This window comes from Saccopteryx leptura, chromosome 2 (genome assembly GCF_036850995.1).
Source record: "Saccopteryx leptura isolate mSacLep1 chromosome 2, mSacLep1_pri_phased_curated, whole genome shotgun sequence".
Lineage (NCBI taxonomy): Eukaryota > Metazoa > Chordata > Mammalia > Chiroptera > Emballonuridae > Saccopteryx > Saccopteryx leptura.
In genome coordinates, this window is record NC_089504.1 from 42812603 (window position 1) to 42822263 (window position 9661).

The following is a 9661-nucleotide window of genomic DNA, read 5'->3' on the forward strand; positions in this document are numbered from 1 at the left end:
CATGAGAAGTATTTCTTGAATAAATGAGTGTAACTGGATCCTATTGTCCTGCTGACCTTGAGTTATACTCCAACCTTGGTGCTCGGTTTCAGACTTGTGTTTGTCCATAGGGCTCTCAGTATACCCCATCACATTGGGGGCCAACAAAGAAATTTTCCTCTTCCTGGCGGACTCAGACCCAGAACCATGTAGAAAAATAGCCTCCAGAAAATTTATTTTCTGAGTCCCTCTTATAGTGCAGAGAACTCAGAAGTGCTGAGTGATGATGTTGAATGGATAAGAGACAGCCCTGCATACCTTGCTATAAAATTTAGGAAAACTCTTCTCTCTTGTCAAAGACTGTTGTCTCTCTGCAGGTTTAGAGATCCTAATTTTGTTTGTCAGAAAGTACACACTGATGCCCTGGCCAGTTGGCTCAGTGGTAGAGCGTTGGCTTGGCATGCAGGAGTCCTGGGTTTGATTCCTGGCCAGGGCACACAGGAGAAGCGCCCATCTGCTTCTCCACCCCTCCCCCTCTCCTTCCTCTCTGTCTCTCTCTTCCCTCCCACAGCCAAGGCTCCATTGGAGCAAAGTTGGCCCGAGCGCTGAGGATGGCTCCATGGCCTCTGCCTAAGGTGCTAGAATGGCTCTGGTTGTGACAGAGCAAGGCCTCAGATGGGCACAGCATCACCCCCTGGTGGGCATGCCAGGTGGATCCCGGTTGGGTGCATGCGGAAGTCTGTCTGACTGCCTCCACATTTCCAACTTCAAAAAAATACAAAAAAAAAAGTAAGTACACACTGACCCAGGTCTTATATTGATAGTTCCTCTTGCAGGAAACATAATTCTCCTCAAGGCAAAGGTATGTCTCTTAACTGAAAAAAAAGATTGGATGTGTTCAAAGCAATGCAAAAAAGAAAGACATCTTTCCAAGGTAATTAGCCAACAACTTTGTTAATACGGGTGTATAATTTTCATGTACAGAGAAAGCCCTGGGAATAAACACGACATTATTAATCTTTTTTCCTGGGCTGGAGAGGTGTGGGGTAGGCTTAATGTAGGTTATTTATACCTTATTGTTATGCACATCTTTAGTGTTTGAATGGCTTCAACAAACATTGTCACTTTCAAAATCAAAATCTTGATAAGTTAGAAAACTGTTATAAGAGTAAAAATGATAAACTGCTTGACTGCTCTTCAGAGTTTTACATGTCTGTACGTTTATGTATCTGCTCTGAAGTTGAACTTGGAACCCTTAGGTACATGAGGAAATGAGGAACAGAATAAAAGCCCTAATGTCTCTTCTGCACCCTAGACTAATTGACACTGACTGTCTTGAAATAGAATTCGGATGATCCTCTTGCACAGTGGAAACTGAGAACTACTCTCTGGCATGAACGGTGGCCATGGTGACCTATCAAGAAGTCTTCCAGGCCCTGGCTGGTTGGCTTAGCAGTAGAGCATTGGCCAGTGTGTGGAAGTCTCGGGTTCAATTTCCAGTCAGGGCACACAGGAGAGGTGCCCATCTGTTTCTCCACCCTTTCCCCTCTCCTTCCTCTCTATCTCTCTCTTTCCCTCCCACAGCCAAGGCTCCATTGGAGCAAAGTTGGCCCAGGTGCTGAGGATGGCTCCATGGTCTCTGCCTCAGGTGCTAGAATGGCTCTGGCCACAATGGAGCAATGCCCCAGATGGGCAGAGCATCACCCCCTGGTGGATATGCTGGGTGGATCCTGGTTGGGCACATGGAGGAGTCTGTCTGACTGCCTCCCCACTTCTAACTTCAGAAAAAAAAAGAAAAAAAAGAAAAGTGTTCCAGTAGATGCAAACTCATGAAAGAAACCCTCAGATCAAGTCCTGTGGCCTTACTTATCTCACATCCTGTCCTCAGAGTGGGGCTGAACACATATCTCTTGGATCAACAATAAGCGACACATTGCCAGGACTGTCCAGGTTTAATGCAAGTCATTAATTTCTTTTGCAAACATTTATCAGATCTCTACTGGGTGTATGGGGCACGCCCATAGCTTGGATCCTGTTGGAATGTCCATCGCTTGGTGCAGGAGTTACAAGGGGTAATGGGGTGAGGGCAGTATTGAGGTCTTTGAAGAAGCTGGGGTCTATTTGCAAGAGGCCCCAAGGAGTCTTCTGGGAAGGGTTTTGAGGCATACAAATTTGAAGCATGTGCTGGAGTGCCGGAGTGATTACAATACAATCCAGGCATTCTGCATAGTCTGCAGCCGAACTGGAGGAATACACAGTGGAAGGTAGGCTCAGACTAAGCCATTTTATCAGAATCTGATTATGATCTTAGTATTTTAAACCCAGCAACACTGACCCAGCAGCTTCCATAATAAAAAGAAAAAGAATAGGGGTTTTGAACCGGTAAACACACATGGTTGGAATGGCTTATGACAAAGGTCCACCAAGAACAGCCCTTAGAAATTTGCAGCTGTGCTGTCAGGAAAAGTGACTCAGAAGTGAGTACTCTTAGCATCAGTATCGTCACCGGTGTATCAGCAGCATATGGGACATCTAGGGACAGGAGGTATCAGCATGCTAACCTGCAGCCATAGCAACTGTTTCATGGAGTATATGTGACACTGCATGGGAACCTTCTAGAAGTATTTGTCAGGAATTTGAGTTGGGAACAGTACTAGAAAAATATTAGTTATTTCATTATTGGTCTGATTCAATAGGGGGCTCTCCTCCAAAAAACATTACACAAGATGCCAATTGCCCTTCACCAGCTTGGAGCTCTGAGCACTGAAATGGAGATCACTTAAGGACCTAGGAGAGCAGGGTGGGCAGGCAGAGAGTGGCAGGAGGGATTCACCTGAGGAAGTGACAGGAAGTTAGCCCCCAGGTGGGCTCCCACAATGCAGAATACAGGATTTGGGTAGAAATTGTTTTGTGTCTGTCACAACCCACCATTCTCCAAGGATATGAAGGACTCTTCAAAGCCTGATCTTTTGAATTCACCAATTAGCTTGCAGGCCTATATGGCCCTTGGTGAGGTGGAGATTCTCTGGTTAGTGTGTTATCTGCGAATGTATTTGGTTTTTCTTCTGTGTAGAACTTCTTGGTACCAACTTGCACCAACAAAAAAATAATTTGTCATCAGCTACACTCCAAATATGAGGTTCAAACCCCAACTATATATTTACAAAGGAAATACGATGTTTCTTTCATTTTTTCTCTTTCTTTCCTAATGTCTGTTTGGTGCTTGGTGTTATTTTTATAATCTCTTTTTTTTTTATTTTTATTTATTGATTTTAGAGAGAGAAAAAGGAAGGGAGAGAGAGAGAGAGAAACATCAATTGGTTGATCCACTTCTTTATGCATGTATTGGTTGATTCTTGTGTGTGCCCTCTGCAGAGATCACCGCCAGCTGAGCCACCTGGCCAGGGCTTGTGTCTTGCTTATTTGTGATGGACCATTTTCCTCCAGCTCCGTGTCTGCTGTAAGCAGGGCCAAGAACAACTTATGGGACTTGTGTTGCAAATTCTTTTTTGGTGAAGTTACTCCTTTGATCAAAAAAGAAGTAAATGTTATTATGCTTAGAAGGCAAATAATCATTCTGCTGCCTTATTTTTGTGAGTTCTGCAATCATGTTTCAATCTCTCTTAAGGGAAGTTCAGAGCAAAAAATGAAGAACTCAAAGCTATCAATCTACTTTTTACCTCTGTTTTCTGCACCTTTGGTGATATTTCCATCTAGAAAGAAAACAAGGCATTTGCCAAGACATATGTTTAAAATATAGATACATTTCAGTAAAATTTAAGTGTGTTTAAAACATATAAACTACATATTTTCAAGGTATCTTTAAAAATAAATAAATAATAAAACATGATTGTAAAAACTAAAGTCTGTTTTACATGTTTCAATAGAAGTGTGATAACAATGCAATAATGCTATTCACAAAAATATTTTAGAATTTACCAAAAATATTAATTTATCATGAAAAGAGAAATGAAGTCTAGGAATAAGACTTACAAATCAGTGTTGTATTGTGAGCATCTCCTTTTGTTCCTTTTCCTGCTTCTTGGAGGCTCTGTATCTTCATTTGAGACCCCTGTGGACATGAAGCACCATCCAAATGGCCCCTAGCCCTCCATCTCGGCTTTGCTCTGGGTCAGTCTAGCCTTGATCTGCCACTGGGGCCAGTTTTGTGTATGTGGCAAGGGCCCAGAGAAGAGACCTATGTTTTTCATTCAGCTTGTTCTCTCTCTTGCAAGGACTTGGATGTTATCAAGCCATGAATTCCACCCGTAGCATCAGAGACCCAGCCTTCCCCTTTCTGGTTTCCTGCCTATGGAGCCCATAGGCCTCACTCTTTGCTATTCAAGATTCTAACTCATTCTCTCAGTCACCACACACACTCTTCTCCTCAACAGTTTGTACAAAATGGTAAAGGAAAACAAGACCCATAAACGTACGTTGGCATAGAAACATGGTACAGCCGCCATGAAGCCACAGCTAAAAAGTAACAAAAAACAAGAGAATGGGGAGGTATAAACTTTAGCTGAGGTTGAAAAACAATGTTGGGCATTCCTCCACCTACAAATTCATCAGATACAGGTCTGTGGTGGCCCTCAAGGGCATGTAACATTTTTTGCAGGCTGGTAGGAATGTTTGTCAATTAATAAGTATAAACCCAATAATTACATTCCACTAGTGAAATTTTTTTGAGCAGAATTCTCATAGAAATGAATCTCTTCTAGAGAAGTTTTCTCAGGGAACTCCAATATGGGCACTGATCCACTTGGGACCGTTTATTAAAGGAAGAAATAGAAAGAGATACAGAAAGACCAAGTCCAAACAATGTAGGGATTTTTTTGTTTAAATAAAAAAGAGTGTGAGAAGAGATAAGGGAAGATGAAGTCAGCTATTCCATGGCCTTGGGCTGAATGCTCACTGTGGTTGGGGTGGTAATAGGGGTGTGGAGCTGGCTGGAAGATGGTGTCCTGTTCTGAAGGGCAGGGACAGGTCGCTGCCCCCAAGCAACAGCTACATGACTCATGGATAGGGAAGGGGGTTGCAAAAGTCCCTAAGGTAGAAGAGAGGATTGATTCTATAGGAAAATCCCCAACCAAGAAGCCAATTCACTCTGTGTCTCTATGGTATGCATAGCACAGAAAAATGTGCATTACAAACTTTGGGCTAAAACAAAACAAAACAAAACAAAACAAAACAGAAAAGAGTCCAAATGTAGAAAAGACGAACAGACACTAATACTTCTATGGATTTATCATCAGTAAAATGGCAAACTGAACTTCCCAGATTTGAAACTGAACGAGAGGAGAAATGAAAATTAAAGAGTAGAAATTCACTGTGCAGTGTACAGGGCGATGTCAGATATGTAGAGCGACACTGACATTACCTTCATTTAGGGTACGATTTGGGTCTCATTTTGTATGCATGAAATAACGCACATGGAGGCTTCCTTTGTCTATGTATAAACTTGTTGCCACAGTGCTGCTGAATCTTAAATCTTTACCCCTGTTCTCTAATCTCGAGAGCTCCAAGGACATCAACCTTAAAAATTCCCAACAAGTCTGAATGTCTTGCTAATGAAAGCCAGATATGCCACCTTTGGTCTTCGTGTTCTGGGGACTGTGAGTGAACATGTGAACATCCAGATGACCCTAATGTCCCATGGCCTTTCTGAAGCAGAAGAACAAAAGCCTTTGAGAAGCTGCTTGAACGGCTCTTAAAGAACACCAGGCCTGCTCGGACTCAGGAGCCCTGCCCTGAACTTCTCGGAGTGGCTCTCCTGTGAGGCATGTGCAGTCCTGCTCACACGCGTGTTCAGTTTCCTTCCAACAAGAAGAAAGAAGGAACTGGACCAAATGCAATGTTTAAAAAGCCATGTAAAACTTTTGGCACGGGCCCTGGAAAATCTGGATACCAGTCTCAGTTTCATCACCATCTGACATGTACCCTTAGGTAAATTACTTCATCTCTCCGAGCCTAAGTTTTCTTATCTTTAGAATGGATAGGTGAATCTCGTGCCATAGGATTCTTCTGGCTCTTACATGGTAGGATTCTTTTTAAGCATGCAGTCTCATTTTTAAGGACATATGGAAGGAATATGCCTTTGTGCCCATCACCTTTCTAAAACACCAAAAATCACCAATACCCCTCTTTGTCAAATTCCTCTTCATCACTTCTCTGATTTCAATTCCCTTCCCCCATCTCAGAGGGAATGGCTATTCTGAATATAGTATTTATTATTCCTTGCATTTTCTTTATACTTTAACTATATGTGTATGTTTATACCTCTAAGCAATATGGGTTTCATCCACTATCCTAAAGTAGAGTGTTCCTCTGAAATTTCTTGTAAACCAAAATGGCATTAAGCAAAGAAGAAATTGCCATGAATTTAGATAAAAAAATTTTGAGTGGTACCAGAACTCAAAAATAAGCTACCAAATCATACCAAATAACATAAATCTAAAGTAACACTAACATGTAGTAGAGGCAAGAATGATAATTATATAGCTTGTATAAAGTAGAAATAATGCATGTAAAATATAGTGTCACTTATTAAAAAGACTGACTGAATTCTCCTAAAGTATATGATAATGGAACACCATGCTTTCTATACCCATCAATCCACTTAGAAACATGCTTCCCATTTTATCCCTGGGTAATGACTAAAAATGACCACTTTGCTACTATCAGAACCACTAGTAACTTTTGCAGCTTGCAAGGTTCTTTCTCTCTGTGTAAAAATAGTACAAACAATTGACATAAGCAACGTCAACACACACACAACATTATTATTTCATTCACCACAATTTAAACACTTAATTATGAACAATTTTACACTAAGTGTTAGCACCGTTATGACCTCTCTTAGGTTCTTCTGATACTTTGAACTTACCTTGCTAATGGATACACAAAACAAATCAAAATAAAGCACAGATGCTCACAAACACAGTTGAAAGCCATAGTGGCTTGATGCCGAGATGCTGAGGGTAGTTCAGGGAAGCTCAGTCTTCAGGTTGTTTTCCACTGTTTGCTATTACTGATACCAGTACTTTGGTAACAAATACGTGTCTACAAAGGTATATTCTTAGGGGTACATAGAACTAGCAATGGCATTGCTGGTCTGGAGGTGCATGCATATTCAACTTTAGTAGACTATTTTTCTGAATTGTTCTCTAAAATGGTTGCGTCAATGAATAGTCCCACCAGCAGGGTCTAAGAGTATACGAATCTGGGACATAAGGCTCTAATGTGGCTTCTCCTGATAAGGCAATGTAACCCTTCATTAGAGGTGAAACTTTTTGTCTAGTTTATCGGGTAACGGTGATGGGACATGGAAAAAATTAATTTGATGATTCATTTATCTGCAAATATTCTTGAGCATCTATTATGTATCTGGTACTGGTATGTGCTGGTGATCAAGATAATTCTGCCCTTGTGGAGTTAACCACACACACATTTGTTAAATGTCTCCTGTTTCCAGGGCATTCATTGCCTATTATTCTCATTTAATTATCGAATAGCCATTTAAAGTAAATATTGCCGAACCAAGGTACAGAAAGAGTGCATAACTAAGAATTGGGAATGGCTCAGAAACTAGGCGTGACTACTAATGTCCCATCCATCTCCTGTTTGGTCCTCCCCCCTGATTGTCTGAATGCCTCTGCACAGGTAGAAAAAGCCAGTCTGTGTGAGTGGAGAATGCAAAGCAGTGTGCCTGCTTTTCAGATTGAGAAGCCTGGAAATCCCCAAGGAGGAAATTTTTCTGTAAAGCTCTCAGATCTGGAAGTATTTTGAAACTCATGTCTTCTCCCCTGCTTTCTTTCTGTATCTTTCGGGAGAACTCATATTTGAGTATGGATGTCTGAGTTATGGTCTCTGAGAAACGATACTCCCACCCCACGAAGATATAAAACTGTACAAGTGCTGAATAATATTAAAGTTTTAAAGAGCTGGAGTCTTGAGTTTTGAGTATGCGGTTTTTTTTTTCTACAACATCTTGAAATTTCTTGCTCACACGTGTGTTCAGTGTCAACTTCATATTCTAATCCTAAAAGAAAGAGCTTGATATTGGGAATATACATTGTGCCCTTTTCCCTCAGCAAGGTGTATAATTAATACCTCATGCTGTGGAGTGAAATGGGGGGCAGGACAAGTGGCTCTGGCGTCCCAGAGCTCCCTGGCATCCCAGAGCTCCCAGGCACACGCAAGAATGTTTATCTTTTCATTCTTTAGAAGCGATCATTGCACACCCCTGCCTCCTGCAGGAAAATGAATAACTGTGATTTCTTTCAATTATTTTCCCAAAGAGAGAGTAAATGAAGTCATCAAGCCATCTGGTCAACCTTCAGCAGTCGTTTACTATATTCATTTAGCAGATCTATGAGTAAGCTGGAATAACAAGTAAAGAGCTAGCCACAGGAATAGGAATCTTGTGGAAAGTTTGTGTTAAAATTCATAAAAGAGGGAAATGGGAAAAGGGAATATAGCTTTATCATACCTCACTCTCTTCGTAGTCCACCTGTGTTTCACCATCTGTGCTGCAGTCCTTCCTCTTAGTCCTGACTACTCTGGTGACAGGCAGTTTGCATACATCCCCACCCTGGGGGAAATGGGAAAGACGGAATCAAATTCTTAAGAAGCACTCTCCCTTTAAAATCAGGCTTTGCCTCTCAGAGGCTGAAGAGCTACCCTAAGTCAAAGAATTTTAGACATATAACTGGATCTCAAAACACAGAGCCGCCAGGTTTCTAAATCTCGATTCCTTCCCCCTCTCAACCTCCCATCATGGAGACCTAACCAGTTCATGAAAAGAAATACCATATTTCCTCACACTTTTCCGAAAAATTTGGGGTCTAAAAGCTGAGTGCGTCTTATACAGTGTTTGTAGATGTTCTTTTTTTTTTTTTCCATTTTTCTGAAGCTGGAAACAGGGAGAGACAGTCAGACAGACTCCCGCATGCGCCCTACTGGGATCCACCCGGCACGCCCACCAGGGGGCGACGCTCTGCCCATCCTGGGCGTTGCCATGTTGCGACCAGAGCCAGGCTAGCGCCTGAGGCAGTGGCCACAGAGCCATCCCCAGCGCCCGGGCCATCTTTGCTCCAATGGAGCCTTGGCTGCGGGAGGGGAAGAGAGAGACAGAGAGGAAAGTGCGGTGGAGGGGTGGAGAAGCAAATGGGCGCTTCTCCTGTGTGCCCTGGCCGGGAATCGAACCCGGGTCTTCCGCACGCTAGGCCGACGCTCTACCGCTGAGCCAACCGGCCAGGGCTGTAGATGTTCTTACTTGCATTTCCTGCTTTTTCGTGCTTGTTTTTGTGCTCGTTGTTGAAGACAGTGATTTGTCATCAGGCACAGATGAAGACAACCTAATGGATGGGAGTTTTGACAGTGATGAGGAGTTGTATGAATTTTATGATGAATAAAACGTGAGTTTAATAACTTTATTTAATACATTTTTTTCAAATTTTGGGCCCCAAAATTAAGGTACATCTTATACATGGAGCCGTCTTCTACATGGGGAAATACAATATTTGACCCTGGCCAGTGGCTCAGTGGATAAAGCATCAATCAGCTCAGCATATGAACTTCTCAAGTTCGGTTCCTGGTCAGGGCACACAGAAGAAGCGACCGTCTGCTTCTCTCCCTTTCCCCCCTTCTCTCCCTCTTGCCCTCTTGTAGCCAGTGGCTC

General features: G+C 42.3%; 1 non-coding gene across 1 annotated transcript; it reads right to left on the bottom strand.

The window, feature by feature from the left end:
* Positions 1 to 9165: 9165 nt before the first annotated feature.
* On the bottom strand, positions 9166 to 9241 carry TRNAA-AGC (transfer RNA alanine (anticodon AGC)). The gene has a single exon. It is a non-coding gene; the product is annotated as a tRNA-Ala (tRNA).
* Positions 9242 to 9661: the final 420 nt, after the last annotated feature.